A 25,211-nucleotide genomic window follows, 5' to 3' on the forward strand; every position below is an offset into this window, starting at 1 on the left:
TAGTGCATAAGTACATAGTGTATAAGTGCATAGTGTATAGTGCATCATTTGGGACACAACTCAGGATAAAGATGTCCAAATTTTTCTTATTTTGTTTAAATATCTTTTTTTTCATTTAGTACTGCCCTTCGGAAACAACAGAAGACACTTAAATGTTTGCCAGAAGACAAATTAAGTACAATATTCATTGATCTTCAAATTCAAAAAGTTTTTACCCCCAGTTCTTAATGCATCATGTTTCCTTTTGGAGCATCAGTGAACTTTTTTTAATAGTCCCTCAGTTGTCCTCAGTGTGAAAAGATGGATCTCAAAATCATACAGTCACTGCTGGAAATGGTTCAAATATGCAAAAGATGCTGGAAAACTGAAATTTTTTTTGGGACCTGGAGGATTTTTTTGAAGAATATTGGGCAGTTTAACTGCTCAGGACAAACAAGAGACTCATGAACAACCATCACAAAACATAAAAACAGTCGTAGATCATCCAGGTAACCACACACAGTATTAAGAATCAAGGGTTCATAAACTTTTGAATGGGGTCATATTTATAAATTCAGCTATTTTTTTGTCTTGTGGACTTTATGTAAACATCGTTTATGTAAAATATCTTATTCAGGACAGTACTAAATAAAAAAATGACATGCATTTTGTATGATCCCTCTTATTTTGTTAAAATTATTAACGTTTTCACAGATTCTGCAAATAGTTCACAAACTTTCAAGCAGCGCTGTACATATATTTTACATGGCAGAAATCATTATGGAGCTACAATACATAATAGAGCATGTCTTTATTATAGTTTTAGTTTTAAATGCACACCACAGTTATGCACACCCACATAAGCATTAGTAGTATTATCAAAAAGAAATGTTGCTGAAACACTTGTGCTACATTATAGTCTTAATGTTTGCCATTAAATATTCCATTTAGCCTACAGTGCAGTGTATCCACCTTGAACAGATGGTCATTAATTACTGGCAACCATGACAATCAGTGAGGTGTTACCATTCCTCTCTGGTGCTGGTCTTTATTTGACAGAGCACTGCACAGTACTAACCCATCTAACAATCTCAGAACTCTGTGTTAAAGCACTAATGTTTCTGCTTTCTTAGAATGATTTGCATTGTTGCATTTGTAAGTCATTGTTGGTAAAAGTGTCTGCTGAACTAATAAATGTAACTTTAAAACGTAATGAGCCATAACAACATACAGATAACTTTTCATACAGAAAAAGGCAGAAGTGAGACACCCCCAAAAAGTATTTAGACCGTTTTGGACACTTAAGCCACAATGAATAGATTTAATTGCATTCAATAACAAAATGTCAAACCAATAAAATGCAAGCATATGATTCTAGTCCCTTTCTCTGAAAAATGATCAGATTGTCTAAAAAATTTTGTTCATAAATTGTTTCATAATTTGAACTTTTTTGTGAATATTTTTTTCTGGAAGTGTGCTTGCACTATCTTTAATATAAATTACACTTGCTTTGATTATATATTTTTTATTGTTGTCATATTTTTAAGAGTGTCTAAAGTGTCTCTGTATATGTATAATACATGTTTCCAATTATACAGGTATTTTTAGTGCTAGACATTAGTTTTAGAATAATGGTTATATGGACTAGACATGTTGATATGCAGAAGCTGTTCTTCCCAGGTGACAAGCTTAAACTTCCAGTATTCAGTCACAGCTGACCCAGCATATTTCACTGTGGAGTCTTACACAATGACAATATTTCTCGTTCCTAATGGGCTTACTAATCAACTCTATGGATGCGCCCACACATTCTCTCAGCTTTCTATCATTGCTTCCTTTCTACTCTCTCTGTTCCTGTGTGAATGACTCAGGTAATGGCAGAGAAAGCTCCCCTCCTTTTCTCTGTCTCCTCTCTGAGGTTTGTACATTCATTTGTCATTATTCCGCTTTTCTATGAGAATGTGCAGTTATTACCTGACCCTCCATCCATTAGGGGGCATTTTTTTATTAAAAATTACACTTAATTCTAGCACTACAGCAAATGTGAATTTAACCATTTTAAACCATTTTTTGTTTTTAGAGTTTTTGATAAATTAAATTAATAAAAATGATAATAAATGGAATTAATAGTATATGGTCGCAAGTTCCATCGTTACCAACATAGTTCAACCATTTGCCGTTTCCAGAAACCATAGCTCCAGCAAATATTTGCAAACAGCATTTCAAACTTGCGTGGTTGGAACTACAGCTCTCGAGCTGTTATATGAAGCATAGTTTCTTGTGAAATTCCAAATCCGGCCCACCAATCATCTTCATCCGGCCCGCAGCACCCCAATCTCCCTCCTCCTCTTTTCCTGGTGGTGCGGCTAAATTTGGTTAGATACGTGGCCGCAGTGGCGCCTGCAGCTGTACTGCTATATACGCACTGTTCGTACCATGCGACTGACTTGAGAAACGTTTCCGTGCGAATATTTAAGCAGTTATTATGTGTGTTCCGTATTTCTGTTGACTGAACCAGCGATACCTATCATTCGTGAATTACTCATTCTTTTGTCTCGATTCTTACTTTTCTGTGAATTGGCCAAACGCGCTTGTATAACGATCTGAAACGATTTGGATTCGTTCTGACCGTTCTGTCACTGAATCATCTGTAGTTGTTTCTTGGTCAGTAACAACAAATACAGAAAAAATAGCGCTGTTTTCATGTGTTTCACTAGTTTACTTTGAACTACACAGCACGGCCTAGTGTATAACGGAATGAAAGCTTAATGGAGCCGCATTTATTCCTGGTCACCATTATTAAACAGCATTGTGACATCTGTTGAGAAGCATTTCAATTCGACACACACCTCTCGTTTACAAACTACAAATCACTCGATGATTAAACTAGTTTTAAATCGGATGAAACAGCCTCAACATTCCCAACAAGACTGATGAGGAAAACAGGAGAAACGTGCCATAAATGAAGATAGAAGACTTTTAAATCCCAAAATTACCACCCTTACAGACATTTACCATGAATGAACTGAAGTAAATTACCATGGTTTGTGGAAATGTGGAATATTTATATTGAAAACTATGTTATAGCCATTTATATTGCAATATATTTAGTGGGTAGGGGAATATATAATTCATGTCTTTGTTAAGGTGTAGTTTGTACTTGTGTTTAGGCGTTTTTTTATAGGCCTATATAACATATCATAATATAATATCATTTGACAGTGGTAGTGAGTAGCCATGTATGTTTTTTACCTATGGTTACAAAGTCTCACTGTGAGAATTTTTTTATTTAAGCCTAATAATTAATAAAATAATTTTTACCAATAAGTTTATGTCATGTTCGTTACAGCAGCATCTCTGAGATCTCAGATAGATTAATTAGCAGAAGTTATTACTCCACCACCTGCGTGTGACGTCATTAATGACAGTCCTATATTGTTGAACTGATGTGGTTCAAATGACAGAGGTGCAACCATGTTAGTATGGTTTCGGGAAACAGTAGTAACTAGTTGGTTTGTTACTCCAATGATGCCTTGTGCTATGGTAGTTAATCAGTGAGTTACATCGTTGTATGCGAAACGCACCTCTGAAAGAGATTTATTACTATTCTAACGAAAACCACAAACCACTAACACTGGTCTGCTCTGGCTAAAATGAGTTTTGAAACAATTTTGTGTCATTCCAACATTTTATTGTATTACAGATTAATGACATTTTATAGTGTACGATCAATCGTTACTCATTTGCCTTCATCAGTCAAACACAAATGAAGGCACGCTGACAGCCTGCTTTGATTAGTTGTTCTCCATTCTCTCTTCGAGTCAGGCTGAAAGAATACGATAGTCTGGTTGAATAGAGCAGAATTCTATTAAGAAGCTCTAGCACTGCATCCTGGTCTTTTGTCTGTCAGGCTTTTTTTTTTGTACAGCGAGGGAGTACAAGTGACCCGATAGTATCAAAACGTCCTGGAGTCTCGGCACAATGGACTCATGAAAAGAAAGACTTCAATAATCTTCCATTTTTCAGTCCCTCTCTTTTATTCAAAGGGCTCAAACTCTGCTTTCCTCTCTGCTGCTGATGTTCATAGGCTGATTCATCCTTTGGAATAATAATCAAGCTGCTTTTCTGGGTGGCTGCAGGTGTGACAGTTATGCAGTTATATAAATACAAAACAAAGCATTGCTCTGAAAAGCAAACATACTTGTCTGCTTGAGTGAATGAGAAATTTGTATGTAACTATTGAAACAAATGGCAAAGAACATAAAAAAATGAATCATATATTTGTTCATTTTTGTCACTGTATGATGTTATATGGCCAAGTGATTTGGCTTTTCGTGGCTCTCTGGCTCTCTTCAAAGCTGTTTGTTCTCCTCTATGCATTGAAGAGAGACAGGTCTATAGCTTTATCGCCCCGCCACACTTGTTAGAGCTACCTTTCATGAGTGTTAGATTGACTCTTCACATCAGTAGACTGGCCCCTGTAGACTTAAATCCCTTTGGTGCTTGTGTAGTTTGAACTATTGCTACCAGAGGTTGCTTACAAAGCTCAGTTCACTCTATAGAGCCAATTTGATTTGTTAAGTATTTGCTTTTTTTCCTGAACACTTGCAGCCACAACACATTGCATCAATGGATACATCTTATGGATCTTTTTGGCATATTTCTAAACGATAGAGCTTTTAGCCCCTATGAATTAATGTAATCACATCTGTCATCTTCTGACATAATGACAATATTTCCGCTCACTTGATGTTTTTCTACAGTACAGTAATCTCATTCGGTGTTGGTGGTGTACAATGGGGGTTATAAAAACATTCAAATCTTTCCATATGTCCTGAAATGAGTTTGCTGGTTGCCAGGATTTCTTGTAGGGTAGACATATATGTTGGTTAAAGATAAGAACTTGTCTTCTTACAGCATATTTTTGAGCAGTAATCTCATATCTAACCAGAGGTTTCACATAACCTGTCCAGTCAGAGATAAGCACCATCCAATCCCTGCCCTCCCACTGACGGTCACTGCCTGACGACTGGAAGATTATCAGCTCTGTTAAAACAAATAAAATACCTTCACCTTTTTAGACATATTTATTCCTGTAATAAGGGGCATGTTTCTCCATTGGGCAAGAAAACTCAGTCAAAAAACAACCTGAGGATATAAGCTATAATAGATAAGATATGAGTTCGTCCCATGGCATTTCTCACTGATGGCAGATGGCTCAGTCTGATTATATTCTCAAGTGTTTATTATTCTCACCCTCATGTCTAAATCTTCCTACACATTTTTGTTTTGTTTATTTTGTTTGAACAAGCAACCAAAATCACAGAGCATAATAGTTTATGAAACACCTTATTAAATGGAATATGCAAAAAATGCTTTAGCTTTTGTTGTTTGTGTTAAATTTGCATCTTGAATGCAAATCATCATGAGGACCTGTTTTTTTTTTTTTTTTTTTTTAATAAGCTTCACCAATCTGTACTACCTGAATACAGACACAACAGAGGGAGGAACCAGGGACTGGTGAGAAACCATCTTCATGCATTAATGAACAATAAGGTCAAAGCTCAAGCTGGCTTGGAAAATAGAATCAGGGGACAAGGCGTTTATAAATAGGCCATGTTTTTTTATTCCGCTAAGCTGAATAATACCACTATTAATTTGTCTTTTTCAATTTATTTAATTTGGTCTATATATAGATATAACTATAGTCAAAACTGCATCTAACCCAAGTACCATGTCCATTGTGTGGACAATTAAATTTTGAATAGTCCGTCACTAAGTTAACGAGTAGAAATATGGTGTGGCCCCTTTAAGAGCTGCGTGCCCCCAGTTGAACTGTCTGCATTGTGTGCGACTCGATCACCGCATATATGCGGGCTATTTCTGTTTTTCTGTTGCTCATTTAAAGTTATTTTCTTTATTAAGTAACGCTGTGGACAGCATAACATTTTACGTTTTATGGGGAATAAAGCGCCAGTTGTGAAATGTCAGTCGCCTCCGTGGAGTGTGTCTGGTATCAAACTCAAGCTAAGTGAGCTATTCCTATTTGCTCTGTACACAACGTGTTACAGCAGGAATCTCTGTGTGTCTGTCTGTTTGCATTTTGATTATGTCGAGAACCGTTCATCCAATCGACTTCACACGTGGCGGGTGTGTTGCTGCGGGCCGAAGGGAGTGCGGTGTCACATTTGGTGCAATATGGACATGCGACACGTTCAGAATTAATAAACTTAACAACATAACAGCAAAATAAACTAGCTGAAAGTGGCGCGTCTCACGCAGGCAGGGCTTATATGCTGATGTATATGCTTTATACATCCACCATCCACCAGATTTTATAGTGTAAACATATTCAAGCACGAATGAGAACCGTTTCGTGACGGGGTGCCAGGCAGGTGTGCGAAAAAACAACAACAAAAAAAAAAACAACAACAAATATTCAAATCCCAAAATTGAAAATCAAATACCAACCCAATGAATGAATATTCCAATATTCGGGTCCAGCCCTATTAAGCACACATAGCTCAAGGGTCATGGCATGACAAGATGTCCTTGCTTCTTCAAGGATTTTACTGGCATTGGTATAAAGAGCAGGCTAGCTCACCTAGAAACCAATGCAGTCGTTTATAGAGGGATGGAGGGTTAGGAGGAAGTTGTTGCGTGAAAGCCCAATCGCAGAGTTAATGGAGCCCCACCAGTGAGATGGAGCTTGGCGTACTGATAAAGTTTCCCTGTGCCAGCTTGTGTAGCAGAAAGCAGGTCTTATTTGGAAATACATAGGCAAAACAAGGTCAGGTGACTAATGGAGGCAAAAGCAATTTCGCTGTCAGACAACATCTAAATGGAATCTTTTGCTTGCTCTCCGACAGTGGCCTTACAGCCATGCCAGTTTTGTCTCTTTTAGTCTGGCCATATCTTCAGGCAAGTTTGGCCACGTTTTCAACATGAAGTTTTGTCATCTGTTTTCGGCCATGTAATGATTTTATGAGCTTTGGAACACAAGCTGTGAACAAAAAATAGCTTTATGGACTGAAGCATACGGTCGTTTGCTTGTGCAATATTTATAGCTCTCTGATTATAACGTGCCTTGGTTCTTACATAGTTTTGCAGTTTGGGCCTGAAATATCCCGTAGGAAAAAGTCATAAATGTTACTATAAGATGCTCTCCTTTGGTTATGGTTGTCCTATATGTCCCTATTTATATATCCACCTGTACAGCTCAGTCAAGAATACAGTCAGCGGATTTGTGTTATACACTACCATTCAAAAGTTTGGGGTTGGTAAGATTTATTACTGTTTTTGAAAGAAGTCTCTTATGCCTACCAAGGCTGCATTTCTTTGATCAAAAATACAGTAAAACAGTAATACTGTGAATATTGTAATATTGTGTATTACAATTTAAAAAAGTAACTGTTTTCTATTTGAATATATTTTAAAATGTAAATTATTCCTGTAACAGCAAGGCAGAATTTTCAGCGGCCATTACTCCAGTCTTAATAAAATCCTTCAGATATCATTCTGATATGCTGATCTGGTGCTCAAGAAACATTTCTTATTATTATCAATTTTGGAAACAGTTGAGCTGCTTAACATTTTTGTGGAAAAGGAATATTTGATAAATAGAAAGTTCAAAAGAGCAGCATATATTTAAAATAGAAAACATTTCTAATATTATAAATGTCTTTACTGTCACTTTTGATCAATTTAATGAGACACTATTTATGAATTGGTAAAAGGCCATCATCTATAAAAGACGACCAGTGTCATTTGTTATGTGGTGGGTACAACTGGCCTTGCATTTATCGACATGAAGGTGATGTAAGTTCGTGAATTTACTGGCATGTTAACCATAAAGTTTTGGAACTGTCTTTTCAAAACAGAAGCAGGACAATTGATTCTCCAGTTTTCCTCCTTGGAAGGGCCTTACAACCATGATGATCTACATTGATCCTCAAATTAAAGGGTGGGGGGTTGTGTCAGGTAAAATCACTTTGTAAAATCTGCCTATGTCTTCATAAAAAAGGATGTTGCAAAAAAAAAGAGATGGCCTACTTTTGGAGTGGTGCGTTGTGTGTATCTGACAGATAATCTGAGCGCAACAGAGTGGAAAGAACGCAATATCGATTAGAGAGCAGGAGACAGTCTGAGAGGTAGAGGATCTTCTTAATGGCACAGGAGAAAAAGCTTTGGGTATGTCGGAAGATTTTTATATTGTTACAAGCGGTCAGGCTTCACTTAAGACATTGTCTACTAAAGACCTAGTGGCTTTTGCATTCGTAGAAACATTTTCTGTTTTCCTGGCTGAAGTTTTTTGAGTAGACATAGGTATTTAGTCATGTTAGCTTATGAATTGAATGATTGTATTGATGGAGCTGTCCGTGTGGGTGATTTAATTTTATGGGTTCAAAACCTTTATAAACTGCTAAGTGAAAGTCTAGCTAGTATAATAGAATAAGTGACATTTATTTGATCAATAATTGATAAATTGCACCTGCAACTAAGCAATTGACAGCCTCCCTTAAAAATAATATCAGGTGTTTATAAGATTTTTTTAATAGAAAGTTGGCAGGTACTGTATAACTTACCTGTTTAGCTTCCCAATGAAGGTTTATGATCTAAACAATGAGACTAGAATAAAGACACAATACATAACTGTGTTAAAAAGTTGGGAGCGGCAGTACTGACCACACATTTTATCAATGAAACTCAGTATCTATTGTGCACAAAATCCTCTGCCATCGTCCTGTCAGTCATTTCTCCTTACTCTTGTCACATAATAAATGAAATCTAACTGTGCTGCTACTCTGCAGCTCATGCTGTATGGAGTTAGTTTATTGGATTTGACCCCAATTTCAAACAATTCGGTCAAAACAATAATACTGCAATCATTTTGTGATTGGAACTGCAATATGATAAACACAGGGCTGGGCGATGCAGCTTAAAAAAAAATTAACACGATATAATGTTTAATATTGATCGGTATCGATAATTATTGAAAATATCTTAGTAGAAAAAAATGTTTGAATTTAACCAATGCATTTTTAATAAAGGCAAACAACAAATAATTTTTAAAACAAAGCTAAATAAAATGTAAACAAATCTTTCTTATATTTTATATGAAGATTAAATAAATAAGTGTTAAAGAAACTGCACAATTCTGGATAAATTGAGATTTTTTTGTTTGTTTGTTTGTTTGTTTGTTTCAAAACGAGATCACAATTCTGAACGTCAACTAAATGAAATAACATAATTTACTAGAGGTTCTGACAAAATATTAATTGCTGCAGTCTTTTTTAAAATTTTAAATATATTTGAATTAATTATTTAAAAAAAATCTGTTTGGATGTATGATTCAATGACCTGCCCATAAATACTCTTGTTTCATTATTGGATGAATCAGTGTATTTGAAAGAATCTGTTGAATGAAGATTCAACGTCAAATACAACTGCCACACTAATGAGCTGGTATGTCCTTTTTTATTCACAATCTCCTCATCACCGGCAGGTACAGCACTCGTTTTCATGTGTTTGTGTTTTCAGATCTCACATGGCGATTGCGCAACTGAACTCCACAGCAACTTGTTTGCTTGTCACTCGTAGCGCGTCTGTTTGTGATCCAGGGACGGAGCGCACTTGAGAGTTGTTCATGCAACCAAACTTCATGTCTGTTTACATTTTAATGCATTTAAGTGAAACTATATCGAGAGTTATATCGAACATTTTTTCTATCGTTATCGAATAAGGCGTACCGTCGATAAATATCGATACCGTTTTATCGCCCAGGCCTAGATAAATATTTATCATGCTGCTGGTCAGTGTGAGCCCCACATGTGCTAGAGCACTGCTGCTTCACTCTGAAGGTAGCAGTGAAAGCAAACTTTATTGTAAATGGCAGCATTTTGTGGTTTAGTAATTGTGTAAGACTGTATCGTGGCTTTAATTACATCACTTGCGCAGTCTAAGTAGCTTGCCAATGTCTCAGACTTTGGTGGTTTCCAAGCATTTAGACCCCAGATTAGTTTCTCATTGTCATATAAGTGCCACATTCAGAACTTTCACATCTGTAACAATCATGCCTACAACAGTGTTTTTTCCTAATTTCCTCATTTCTAATTTTGAAGATGGCAATGTGCTTGTCTACTGTTGTTTCTGAATTGTGCATTCTTTGTAGTTCCTACAAAATGTTCTGCATTCCAAAAATTTATGTCTTTTTTGTTACATTTGTAACATTTTAAGTGCATTTACCAATCTAAAATAGAAAAAAGAAAAAAGAAAAAATCTTGTCTAGATTACATATTTCTGGTGGAATTGTACATACAAATGGTTTAATATACTGGTACTTAGCACTTTTTCTGAGAAGTTGTGTTTAATTTTTTTCACAGAAATTGCTCTTTGATTATATGCCTCAGAAATAACTTACTGTTTGTACCTTTTGAGTGCAACGTGAACATTTAAAGGATTAGTCCACTTTCAAATAAAAATTTCCTGATAATTTACTCACCCCCATGTCATCCAAGATGTCCATGTCCTTCTTTTTTCAGTCGAAAAGAAATTAAGGTTTTTGATGAAAACATTCCAGGATTTTTCTCCTTATAGTGGACTTCAATGGTCTCCAAACAGTTGAAGGTCAAAATTACAGTTTCAGTGTAGCTTCAAAGGGCTTTACATGATCCTAGACGAGGAATAAGGGTCTTATCTAGCGAAACGCGGCGCCAGTTCCGTTTTTTCCGTAAGTTGAATAGGGAAGGCGTAGGACATACAGCGTAAGCTTTTTGAAGAATACGGAATCACGTTCTGGTGGAAGCACTTGTGATGCGATCATTTGTGCCTATAAAGCATATACCTTTTGATTTTTTTTTTAGAAAATGACCGATCGTTTCGCTAGATAAGACCCTTATTCCTCGTCTGGTATCGTTTAAAGCCATTTGAAGCTGCACTAAAACTGTAATTTTGACCTTCAACCGTTTGGAGACCATTGAAGTCCACTATAAGGAGAATAATCCTGGAATGTTTTCATTAAAAACCTTAATTTCTTTTGAAAGTGAACTATTCCTTTAATGAACAGAAACTATTTCTCACTTTTGTTAGCTCACTTTAACTTAATGAGAAAATGACATTGAAGTCAATTTACAGTAGATAATGAAGGTTTCCATGCATTCTCAACTCATAAAGCAAGCCTGCTTAACATGCATGGCGGACATTTGTAATGGTAATACATAAATACATAATACATAATACATGAAACAACCTAAAATGCAAGTCTTTCAGCTGCTCCACATTGAGTGCTGCTTTTCTTCGATGTATATTCATTAGATTTTAGTATTAGAAGGATCCTGATGTTACTGGGTCCTCCATGAATCTTCTTCACACATGATAAATTGAGTTCACAGGACATGAGATCCAGTACCCACAGGACAAGCTTCATACAGTGGCCATTGTTTCTACTTTTACTTTCCATATATTACTCAATAATGCAAGCCAAAGCCATAAAACATGTTCACATGTGAAAAGACTTATGACCCTTGAAGAAATAGTTCCTTTAATTTGTCTTTCTAATGGTGGTATATGTCAAAGCATAGTGCAGCCTGTTGCTTTCTGAACATGAAACGTCCAACTGAGCCCACGGAAGGATAAAAGAGGCACTACAATGGCAAAACTGACCAGGACATTAAGTGAAAAGATGTAATTAGTTGTGTCTTAGCAGAACAGCCTGATAACACTGATTTGCGTATAGTCTTAGCAACTGTCAGAGTGGACTTGGAGGACCTGTAATTAGCTTAGCATCTTATTTATTTACAGAGAAGATTTGATGGTGATCGTGGGTGGAGTGTACTGTGGATTGAATCCCAGGCTTGTCCACCCTCAGTTTTACAGGCGTGCTTTGGATGAATGTTTCATAAAACCATCACAAACTCTTGCCTTTGCTTTATGCTGTGGTAGATAGCAATGTTAGAGCCATCAAGCTGGCAACTCTACAGACAAACACATTCAGCGAATAACAGAGTTTGAAACTGCTGCTTGCCAAGCTCCAAGCTACTCAAATAGCATCAGCCTTAGGCTACGCTTTTGAAAAAGTAGCTAGCAACACTACAATCTGCTAACAAAACCTCATTAAAGCTATGTGTGGGGAAGTGTTTTCTTAACTTTATAACTATTATACAACTATATTAAGATATACTACAGTGTTTCCCACAGGATTTTGTGAAACTGTGGTGGGTGGACCTTGGTCCCTCTAGGGGGATCCAGGGCCATTCCTCCGGAAGAAAATTTTGTACATTTTACAGTGTAGCAAATTAGCTAAAAAGAAATATGAATAATTAATTATAACTAGTTATAATTAATTATAAATATTTGGATCAGTTAATAGAATTAACTTAATGTAGTAAAATTAATATTACAATCAATTAACCTGTTTGTCCAGTGAACACTTGGTTAATTGTTTACTAATTCTAAGAAATGTTCATTTCTGGATTATGGGAAATAACATTCTTACTGTACAAAACAACTGGCAATGCGACGTGTCCGGAGAGGCAAACAGGTCTACCTGTGCGGCTCTGAAGCGTCTCCAAATCGGCTGGATTGCCTGAGGATGGAGTCTCCATTCTCCAGGAAGCACAGCACTTCGTGAAGATGTGAGGCGACAGGGACAGCCCAAAAGGAAGGACTTTGTACTGATACGGTCTGTGTCAAGTGAGAATCGAGACATGAATGTACGTGTTCTTCAGGTCGATCTGATCTCGGATGCATTCAACAATGCGCTTCTGCATTAACATTTTGAAAGGGAGTTTGTGAAGTGCCCGATTCAAAACTTGCAGGTCCAAGATTGGCCGTAACCCACTGCCTTTCTTGGGTACAATGAAGTAGGGTCTGTAAAACCTTGTCTTCATCTTAAAGACAGGAGCATCACCAGCCTGCACGGAAGTGAACTCGATGCCCCTGAACTTGGGGGGACGCCGGGCTGGGAAGACGGGCTATGAAGTGCTAGCCAGGCTCCCAGAGACCGTGCAAGCAGGACCAACGGAACCTCAGACGTACCCGCAGTGGGGCAGCGAGGTGGAATGCAGGGACCCGACATGGAAGGTATTGTAACGTCACAAAGTGGGGTCTGAGTGTGCGGTGCAACACTTACCTGCTTCCACGGTTGGGCAAAGAGGCTGCTGCTGAGGTTGAGCGGGGGTGGAGGCTGCAGCTGGTCATCAGGGCAGGATGTGTACATCTGCTTCTGTGCAGCCGAGAACAGTTGGGCGAAGTTCTCGACTGCGTCGCCAAAAAGGCCAACCGTGGAGATAGGGGCGTTGAGGATCTGAACTTTGTCGGGCTCACGCATATCCGCCAGGTTCAGCCAGAGATGGCTCTGGGAAAAATGGGACCGGGGCGCGGGCTGCCCCAAGAAACCAATCATCCTGCCTCGAGGGTTCGTGACACTGTGGAGGCCTCCACTCTGGTTCCTGACTCTCTCAGCGGTCCGGGAAAGCATAGCTGTCAACTCTTGGTTGGGTTCGGGCAACGAAGATGCAAAATCCACATGCCAATGTGTATTGGCTTGTTTAGTTTACACTCAAAGTGGATTGGTCTCTCAAGCGAGATCCCAATTCGTCGGTTCTGTTCTGACGTGACGTTGAACATGACCAACTGAAAGGGAACAGCATTTGTTTGAAATAGAAATGTTTTTTAACATTATGAATGTCTTTACGGTCACATTTGATCAGTTTAATGTATTCTTGCTGAATAAATTTATTTTGAAAAAAAAAAAAAAATCTTACTGACCCCAAACTTTTGAACGATAGTGTAGATGATAATTTAGTATTCAATTTAGTATTCGTCATTTGAATATAAGGTAAAGATTAAGATCTGAATTAAAATGAAAGACTTTAATGCATAAATTAACACACAAATATGATAAAAAAAATGGGTGTTCTGGGTGGTTGCCAATCTGTTGCTGTGCAGTTAAGATGTTCTGAGTGGTTGCAAGGGTGGTAGTTTACTGGCCTACTCTTAAGTTTCTATGGCATTCTGACTTAGGTCTCTTCTTCAGTCTAAGTCAGTGGGATTTTTCCAACATTTAGTTTTATTGATTGCTTGGAAGAACAATAATAGTATGAGCAATAATAGTGAAAAGGAAAAAAAAACAAACAAAAAAAACAATATTTAATTTGTTACAAAAAAGAAGGACTTAAGTGAACACTATTCAGGGATGATGACTCAGAAGTACTGGTAAATTGTTTAACCAATTGAACCAATTTGCTGAAATAAATCCCATTTCCCAGCAGTACTTGAGAATGGGAGGACATTCCAGTGAAGCGTGTTTGATTTTCCCATCAGCTTGCTTGGTTGTAAGGCTGTCATTAAATCTCACTATACAGACCTTGAATAATCACCTCTTTATAGATGTCCCTGTCATGGTTTCCTTCATCTTTTTATCTCACTGTTCCTTTTTTCCTTTCGTTCACACTTGTCTACAGAAGTGCAGCCTATTTTTTATTACGCAGTGTTTTTGGCCTGCTTTTGAATGTGTAATGAGCACCATTGCAAGCTCAATAGCTGTTTCCATGCCAGCCCCTCAGGCCACAAGAGTACAGACAGCTTTGCACAGATCTGTTCTATAAGTCTGTCGTTGCACCAGGCAGCCACAGAGATGAAGCTGTGCTCAGAAAATGTAAAGAACACAGCACTCCTTCACCCCTCGCAGCAAACGGTACACTCACACGGACCCTAGAGCAATAGAGTGTCTTTTATTTCCTCTCAAAATGAAAGCAACATTTTATAAAGCGCTATACAGAAATCAATAGGGAATGCTTGTACCAAAAGGCTTCGAATCATTCAGATTCATTTTACCTCACAAACCACAGAAGAAAGCCATGGCAGTAAATGTACCAATATTGTGTACTGTTGCTTGATGTCATAACTACTGTACACGTTGTCATTATTTGTTCATGTTGTGAATTCATGTTAGTAATTTTTGTTATTGTTGCAGGAAACTAAACCAAGGGGGTTTAAAAACCATGAAGTGAAACGTCTCAGGTTACGTATGTATCCATGGTTCCCTGAGAACAGGGAACGAGACACTGCGTTTGAAAGGCATATGGGGAACGTCATCACGTGAACCGGTGTCTGAAAGCAATATCAAATCTCACCAATCTTATTGGTCGGCGACAGCCTATGACGTCATCATAGACGCAACCCGGAAGTATAAAAGGAGTGCCTAGATCGTCTGAAGGGACTGTTCAGCAGGCAGCCCCGATGGATGGCAGGTAATGCAGTGTCTCATTCCCTGTTCTCAGGGAACCATGGTTACATACGTAACCTGAGACGTTCCCTTTCGAAAGGGAACTCTACACTGCGTTTGAGACGCATATTGGGAACAATATACCCACGCCGCCATGTTTGAGGGGAGTGCATGCCAAAGATGGCTAGACAAACGTCAGAACTAGCAATTTCAACTGAAATGCCAGAACCATTCCCCCTATGGGTCATACATAGGCTGTCAGTGACAGCATTCCCTATGGCCAACAGCCCAAGCTATAAGCCTCAAAGAGGCCTTCCACAGAAGGTCTACCAAGGCCGCTCAAAGGCTTCTGGGACCAAACTTCTTTTCAGAGAAAAGAGGGTACCTCTAAGGGAATGTGGCCAGGGGGCCCGAAGGAACCCTAGCCAGTCACTTGTCAGGGGAACAACGTCAACCCTGAATGCCACCAGGGAGGCCAACCTGGTCTAAAAACAACCTAGTCTTGGCCAACGACCTGTCTGATCACAGAGTCTCAATTCACATTCTTCAGAGAAGATAACCAGTAAGAGGGACTGCAAAGAGGCAGTAACCAACTCAGACCAGAACGTAGAGACTGGCATCCTGGAGCGCAGGACTCAGCTTAGCACTTTTTACCCTTACCAATGAGGGGAGTAACACTCTGCTCAATCCTAGGATCTACTCAGCGCCTGATCATTTGCACTGAGGAGGCTGTGCACTCTAAAGAGACCCCAAACAAGTTGAGTACAACCAGCCTAGGGGCTGATCTCGAATATGGAGGCCTCAGAGAGGCCTTCAACCACTGACCAGACTTAGGGAGGTAAGTACTATGCAGAACAACCCTCAAATGAGGGGAGTACTGGGCTCAACCTAACAGATAAACCGTACTGTAGGCACAAAATCATGGAGGCCCAGAAAGGGGCCTGCAACATGACGTAATTCTACATCATGTAGAAATATATCACAGCAGCCTTGCAAAAGGCCAAACGTGAAACTACATGCTTAATCTGCTTAAAGACACCCAGATGTGGGGGGTGTAGCTTAAAAGGCGGCCTGTGAAGGCCACACACCTAAAGCAGCTCACTTGCTGATAAAGCAAAATCCCACAAACATGGGAACTCGTTCAGATTGAAGCCAAATCTGAGAACCAAACTATCCAGTGAGGTTAACTAATTTAACTTGACCTGAGCTGATTTCCACCATGCAATGTACTCAGTAAAAACACTTTTTACTCTTTAAGCAAGAGGAGTACAGACCTACGCCATCATGTTCTTGAAGGAGGCCCAAACAGGGCCTGCGACTCCAGAAAGGCACGTGGCGTCAGCTAGTGGCTGTATCTAAGCACTAAGGGAGCCAATATGAGAACCAAACCATCCAGTGAGGTTAACTATTTAACTCAACCTGAGCTTAAATCTATTCAACACATTCCAACAGGCAATGTACTCAGTAAAACACTTCAGCCAGTGGCAGTGTCTAAGCTCTAAGGGAGCTTAATCTGAGAACCAAACCATCAAGTGAGGTTACTTAGCGTAACTCAACCTGATCTTAAATCTACACATTCCAACAGGCAATGTACTCAGTAAAAACACTTTTTACCCTTACAGTAAGGGGAGTACAAAGAATATATGCTGCCATGCTCTGAAGGAGGCCAGCACCGGCCTACTACTTCAAATGATCACGGGTATAAATCTGTGGCAGTGCTAGTTTTAAGTGAGCAAACTCTAATTAAACATCTACCAACAAAACTTGTGATGCAATAAGCTATTGTACTCTGAAGAAGGCCCAACCCTAAAGGGAGCTACATAGGAACTAAACTGAATAGAGAGGTTCCTTAAACAAACTCAACCTGGGCTATGCATTCCAACAGGCCATATACTCAGTAAAAAACTGTTTTTTACCCTTATAGCAAGGGGAGTACAAACTTAATCACCATTCTCTGAAGGAGGCCAGAATAGAGCCTACTACTACAGAAACAGGTGCTAACCTGTGGCAGCAATAGAGTTATTGGGCTCACATTGTGTAGGGCAAAAACTAAAGCATTAACAACCCTGAGAAACAGAGGAACGCTTTACTTTTCATTCATACTACCCTGAAATTTCAAGGGTGGACGCTTTTCACCAAAAACAGTAGATATCTGTACTGAACCCTAAGGAACAGGAGCTTAATGAAAGCTAACACTGTTTCACTCAAACTTGAATGTTAATTCAAGGGGTTCAGGGGAAAAGACTAAAAGTATAGAATGAAAGTTCTAGAAAAGTGGGGCCTCAGCAACACTAGCATTCTCTTATTCACATAGCGATAGGGCCTACCACCTGAGACAACGGCACTAGGGAGACTAGCAATAGCCTGCTACCTTAGCTGCTATCTATCTTGCACCTACACCAAAGGAGTAACGGGCCTTGGCCTGACAACTCTGATAAGAGGAGGCCAGAACTAGGAAACTACACTCTCCTGACAGGGGAAGTAATACATAGGCTGAAATGCTTCAGTATATCACCTAAACCCTAGTTCTAACCTAGGCCAACTATAGCTGTGGGCCTATCTGGCCACACAAAAGCATAGATCTGCCTGGGGCAAAAAACTCAGCCTCTTAAACTCTCAATAGAGAGCAGGCAACTCTGAAAAACTCTAAAAACAAGAGCTCAGAGGAGTGATGCTCAACCCAAGCCAAACAATGTCAGGCGGCCCCGAAGACCGACGCTTAACATAGATCTATCTGAAAAGAGTGCCAATCTCTAATACAAACTCTAGCTATAACCAGAGGAGAAAGCTACTTTACCATATGGTGGCTGTAAAGGTGGCTATATAACCAACACAAAGATAACCAACCTAATGGGAACTTCAGGGCCCTAAATCCCCTTACTTTTTACACACCCAGGAAAAAACTATACAGGAATACTAAGGTCAACACATTTTAATATATATATATATATAGACCAAGCTTACTCCCTGCGGCTCGAAGAACGAAGACTTACCATCATAGAAGGATGGAATCTATGGTTCTTTTAAGCCTGAAAGAGCCACTTCACTATCAAGCCAGAAGGCGAGCCATCAGAAATATATTCATCATGGGCCCAGCCTTCAGCCTGAATGTAAGAAGGGCCTGGGTCAAATTAACCATTACTCAGGAGGTGGAAGAAGAGAGGAGAGGGTAGATGTAACTACCCTCATGGAGAGGAAATCAATCACTAACGCTGCTGGCGTCTGCGATTCATTACCTCCCTCAAATCCTGCTTCTTCTTCCTGGAGTCCCGCCTTCTCTGGGACCTGCTCCGAGGAGGACAATATGCAGGTTTTAAACGCTGCCGAGCGCGCCTTCTCCTCTCTGAACTTTCCCACCACCGCCTCGACGGAGGTACCAAAAAGTTCAGAGGGCGAAACTGGCGCATCAAGGAGAAAGCCCTTTTCTTTCTCCCCAATGTCGGTCATGTTCAGCCACAGATGTCTCTCCATGGCCACCATTGCTGCCATCGATCTTCCAACCGAGGCAGCAGTCTGTTTAGTGGCCTGAAGAGCTAGATCTGTGGTGCGGCGCAGCTCTTCTACCGCCTCAGGGGACAGACCCTGCCCCTGATCCAGATCCTTCAGCAGATCAGCTTGGTAAGCCTGTAACACCGCTATGGTGTGTAAGGCCGCACCAGCCTGACCCGCTGTTGCGTATGCCCTGCCATTCAAACGAGAAGTCATTTTAAGGGGCTTGGAAGGCAGGACTAGAGCTTTCAGTGTCGGAGCCTGCCCTGTGACGAGAGTTTGCAAACGTCTCGTCAATAGGGCGCATCGACACATACCCATGCTGGCTCAATCCCTCAACATCAGCGAAATTAGCCAGCTGATGCTGGTGAATACGAGCCGAGCATGGGTTCTTCCATGCCTTCTCGATCTCAACATGTAGATCAGGAAGGAATGGAAGGCTCATGGGGGCTGTCGGGTTATGGCCAGAAAGGAACTGCTCGTCGAGCCGTCCACATGCAGCCCCTTTCTTAACACGCTCCCAAGGCAGCTGCAGCCTGCCAGAAGCGCGCTCCATAACCTCGAGCAGCTCCGCATACGCAGGGCAGGGAGACTTTGAAGTTTCAGCAGGCTCGTCTGCTTCCTCTTCAACAGCCATCTCCTGCTCTCTTGGGCTTAACGCCAGAAGAGCACTCGCTGCTGGATCTGATGATGTCAACGAGAGGACATCATCATCATCCAGCAGCTCACCCTCGTCAGCCACTGGGGGATGCGAGAGATTTACACCTCTCTCAAACTCCTCAGCGAGCTCCACCTGAGAGCCCCGTGATTACATCCACCACTCTGCCTCAGCACGGGCGGGACCAGAACCACCAGGCACAGATACCAGCCCCTCTTCCCTTGAGAAGAGGGCCAGACGAGAGTGGAGCATCCTAATAGGCAGACGCTTACAGTTTACACAGACAGAGCCCTCGAGCACTGTCCGTGCATGCTCTTATCCCAGACAGAAAATGCACAGATTATGTGTGTCATCGGGTGTCAGAAACCTGGGACACGGATCCACACACTTCCTGAAACGTTTGTTAGACATAGTAAAATTCTTACCAGATTCGAAGAATTGCAATCAGACAAAACAGTCCCTGAAGACGAAAAGATACTGACTGCTTTTCTAGGCACTCCTTTTGTACTTCTGGGTCGCGTCTATGATGACGTCATAGGCTGTTGCCGGCCAATAGGCCATATACATTCCCCATATGCGTTTCAAACGCAGTGTAGAGTTCCCTTTCGAAAGGGAACTAACTTTCTAAAATACGATGACACAATATTCATCAAAGGAACTGGTCTATTCCAAGCAGTTTGTAGGGATATTACAGCTATCATACTGTTGATTAACATGGAATCATTTGAGCTCCTCTCTCAGTGGTCAAAAATCACATTTCAAATCACATCCACTTGCAATTGAAGTCACAGGGCAAGACAAAGCATTTAATTATTCCATACAAAATTTTGTTGTATTTAAGCTGCAAAGCTCTTTAAACCTCGTCTAAACCTGTGCTAGGCTAATGTACTTTTGGTTATGCTTTACCAACGTAATGGGTGGAACATATTCTATATGGAATCAACCCCTTTCTGGTTTTGTGCATGTGTTGCAGCATGATGGGAGTTATAGCTATATTGCACAGATAAAGTTAGTAATAAATTTTATCACGTTAACACATACAATGTTTACGTCTGTATATATATATATATATATATATATGCCCCTTTTTACTAGATGTAAATAAGTCTGTGAAGTTTCAGCTCAAAATACCCCAGATAATTTACAGATAATTTATTATAACATGCTGTAAATGCCCCTTTTTGGCTGGAAGCAAAAACATTCTGCTTAAGCTTAAAGACCAAGACAGTCGCCCGAGACTGAAAATAACTATTGTTCTTAAATGTTTAAATACCTTTTGAACCGCTAATCCAATCTGTATGCTTTAAAAAGTCTCGTAAAAGGGGAAATTCTCTGCTTTTTGTGGTATCACATTTGTCTCAGTTGGACATTCAGAGGCTTCGTAGTGAATGTGATTATGTCAGCAAGTTTTGATCAGCATCGATTTGTCAAAGAAACTCTTGTAAGTTTGTTCCTCTGAGCCAAAGAGGAACGATTGTTGATGCTTAGTCCCACCCCCGTGCCTAAATTGGTTGAAACGGTCATCTACTCAACCAATAAACATAGGTTTTGGTCTTTTGAACCACCAATCAGCATGTTTCTTTGGAAATTTTAACAAACGCAAAGTGAAAGTAGTTGCGTGAACAAACACAAAGTAACAGATTTGCATGAGAGCACTCTCTGACAAAGCATAACTTTGGCATAACACAAATCAAAAACAAGTATAAAGCAGTGGTACAAATGAGTCACTAAATAATGTCCCGGTTAAATGGATTCCGGCGGAGATAACTGACGCAGCCAAGAAATCAATTTTGTTTATGTAAATATACTTCTTATATAGTTTGTGAAAATCATTTGCTTTGTTTGTATTTTTTCACTACTTGTTGTACCATTAGCATTTGTTTTTCATGTTCAGATTGAACAAAAAAAAAAAAAGTAAAAATATGTATATTAGGGCTGTCGATTTAGTTTGTAGTTCGTCGTAGTTCGTCTTACATTTTATAAAGCTGATTGGTGGCGAACATGAGGCAGGGCAACAACTTGCGTGATGGAGACTGTAGAATGCAGTTACAATTCCCCTAAAATTTAAGATATCAGGGCAAAAATGCCTCTGTATGAGTTTTTGTCTCATATTTATATCATGATTTAGTTAAGCAATATTACACAAGTAAGGAGCGCAATATCACATGAGTGCTGTTTTCGTCCCGAATAACACAAATGTGATATTGATTTTACACAACAGTTCAATAAATAAGAAGTAATATATTGTGTTATATTTTAGACAAAATGTTGTCTGCTTTTGCTCAATTTTGCCAATGAAAATATTACTTATAAAGCCAGAGCAGAACTGTTGTATGTCTCCGAGCAACACACAGTGGTGTTTCTTTTCTGAATGAGTCCGCATTTTGAGCTAATCAACCGGGTGAACCAGTGATTCAATGGCCCATTCATAAAGAGAGCCATTTACTTAATTCCTGAATGAATCAGCCGTTTAAACAAAATGAATGAATGAATCACTCAATGACTTATTAATTTAGACATTTACCACCATGTACTGGCAGTTATAGTTTCTTATTGAGAGTATCATTTCATTTAAAAAAAATGTATACTTTCATATTAATAAAAAAAATAACCCATTAAAGGTATAGTTCACCCAAAAATGAAAATTCTGTCATCATTTACTCACCCTCATGGCTGACCGTTGAAGCCAAAAAGTTTGTGTAATAACCTCTGTCGAATCAAATAAAATATATATATAATTTTAAAGCTACTTTTTGTAATGTATATTTGATGCTTTTCTCATTTAACACAAGAATGACTTTAGATTATCTTTTGGGGCTAATTTCTCAGCCAAATTTGATGTCTGATTAATTTGTGATTAATTAGATTAATTAATCGCCACATTGTGTAATTAATTAGATAAAAAAATTGTAATCGCACAGCCCTAAGTCACTTTTGCTTCAGTGTTCTGTTATCATATCACAATGTTTCTATTTGCTTTACTTTCTGAACTTTTTTGGACACCTCTACATCATCAGTAAATAAAAAGCACCAGTTTTTCACTGAAAAGCACCTATAATAATGTTGTAATAAATGGCTATAACTTACTTAGGGATTGTTACATGTAGACAAAATTTCATCGGTAAGTCTAAAACAACAAAGTATAACTTTCGAAAGGAAAACAATCTCAGAGTTCACGGTAAAAAAAATTAAATAAAATAAAAAATTGCTGCCATTTTTCTTAATCAGGGAACATTTATCCATTCACATACAAAATAAATGTAAAATTGGGACTTTAAATTAGCTAGATTGAAAGCTAGATTAAAGTTCTCCTGTTTAAAATGGTATATGTCACTTGATGCTGACTGTTAGAATGGGTTAGAAAAACAAAGAACAGAACAGGCGAGTCATGTGCCCCAAAAATGTTCTAGGTCTTTAAGGGTTAAATGCAAATGAGTTGCTGCTCCCTTCCCCCTTTCCAAAGGAGGACAGAGCCTTTACAGCTCATGCCTTGGATACTACGGCAACAACAAATAGGGAGAACCAATATGATTGACAAAGTAAATACCAGTGTTCAGCCCTATTTGTATGAACCAGAGTAGGACTCTGATGAAGAAGAGACTCCAGCAGAAGTAACAGCTGTTAGAATGAACCAGTTTCTGAATGGCTAGTTGATGAATTTATGTAACTGTTGTACAGTTTTTCTTGAGCTATTTTGCAACAATGGATGAGCAACACACAAAATATTGTAATGATGTCTGACAACCAACATCCTTCGTGTTAGTGATATGTGCAGATGTGCTGGTCTTTGCAAATTAACATTCCACTTTTGGTACAAGTCTCTTATCTTTACAGAAAACATACACAGTTTTTAAAAAGAAAATTACCTTACTGTATTGTGCATAATAAATGTGCGATTATGAATTATACAGACAGTCAGAGACAATCGTAACTTTAGCTACATTAGCCGTACAATGTGCTAACAAGCACATTCAGAAAGGCAAAATATGAGTGATATTTACATGTTCTGGATATGGAACATGTATAAGTTGGATCACTAATGGTTGGTAGTTGAGAAGCAACTTTTGTGCAAATCCAGCATTGAAATGACCCTCCTTTACAAAGCAGTCCTGTGTAAAATGATTTGCACAAACATATACAAATTTAGTTAATTTCTTGGGCACTTTCCCTTCATAAATTTAAATAATCCACTGCATCCTCAGTGACTCGGATGCTGGGAGCTTTATGGAGACTATGTTCATTACTACATCCAAAAACAGAAAAGTTCTAATGTTTATGTAGCTCAGACATTTTATCATTAGCTGCTCTAGAGAGGATATAAACATGGTGGACTGTGTGCAGCTCACCTAGAGTAGGATCTATGCTAATAGGGCAGAGATTGTCACCAGTCGTGGGCAGAGCTTGCCCTACTGTGACGTCACAGGCAGAAAACTGGAACAGCTCATTTTATGACACTGTTTCTGGTTTATAGGTATTATAGAAAAAAGGAGTGGGTGGATTTTTATCATTATAGGGTGGTTGTTTACACATACTACAGACACACATTTATGTTCAAACACCATGTAAAATAAATTTTGCATAATAGGTTCCCTTTAAGTATTCCGGCCATAATTTAAGACTAATGCTTGTATGAGAACTTTGACACGGGTAGGTCATAAATAACAAACACACAAAAGAAAAAAAAAAAAAAAGAAAAAACTAGTGTAAACAACAGCTGCTGTTGTATCAGGGTGAGGTGCACAGAGGATGAAATGGCAGGGCAGTGAATTAGTGATTTAAAAAGACAAGGTCACGTTTTCATTGGAGCGCCCATATAAAAGTAGCTTAATCTCACTACATTTAAAGAGGTTATTATTAGCTAATGTAAAACAGCCACTCCACTTCATCACAAACACTAATACATGATCCCAGATATCAGACAAATGTTTCATCTAGCATTTCATTAGCATGTGCACATCTGTCGCCATAATTGTGCATTTTGTTTATGCAATGGCATTAAATGTCCTGCATGCTTGCATTTACACTATTAATTTATCTAGAGTGACTTACAAATGTTACAATATTTCCTAGCTTAGCTGCAGAAACAAAGTTTCTTCTTTAAATCAAAACCAGTTGGCCTTTTTAATCTGAGTTATGGTCTATATATGTCACAGCTATAACCGTGGATTTGAGTGTCTGAAGGTGTTTCTTAGCTCTCAGCGCAAGCCGTGGCATTTCTGTATGCACCCGCTACGAGATGAAAAGCGAGATACGGCATCTCCAGTTGTTTCTCAGAAGATATCTCTGAGGCCCAGATGGTTTTGTTCGGTAACGCTCCGCACAGCACAGACGCTCAACCCACACGCTACCTTTAACTGCGTGCCTCATCCCCGCTGCCAGACGGGGAGATATTTTCAACCGTTCGGGATCCCTCCACAGTCTTGTTTTATAAACATACACGAACACCCACTCCCCTTCCCACATACACGTCTGCTCTGACAGCTCTGGCAGCTTCACTCTTCTGGGCTTTAGATGGTTTGTGTGTGTGCGACGGGGGGTGGCAGCTCTCAGTTCTCTATAAACACAGATAGACCCCCAACATAATCACTTCTCTCTTCTACCACATAGTACATTTGGACTGTGCTGCCTGGCTTATATGTGCTTACATTTGGCTTCACAGGATCTGCAAAACTGTTGAACAGATGAGTGTAGGGATGAAAGACCGCAGGCTTGGTTTGCAAACCATGTTCAAGAGAGCAGAGATCCAACCTTACGACTCCCTTTTGAAGTACTCCTCCATGAGCTTGTATTCGTGAGCAGAATGTATTTGTATTACAGTTGCTAGTATTGAAATATCAATGGCCTTGCATGCCAAAACAT

The 25,211-nt window shown here is 39.3% G+C and overlaps 1 protein-coding gene across 4 annotated transcripts in view; it reads left to right on the forward strand.

Annotated features, from left to right (window-relative positions):
• fgf14 (fibroblast growth factor 14) overlaps positions 1–25,211 on the forward strand; it is a 143,079-nt gene that overhangs the window by 99,150 nt on the left and 18,718 nt on the right. The window lies entirely within an intron of this gene.

Source organism: Ctenopharyngodon idella, chromosome 9, assembly GCF_019924925.1.
Source record: "Ctenopharyngodon idella isolate HZGC_01 chromosome 9, HZGC01, whole genome shotgun sequence".
NCBI lineage: Eukaryota > Metazoa > Chordata > Actinopteri > Cypriniformes > Xenocyprididae > Ctenopharyngodon > Ctenopharyngodon idella.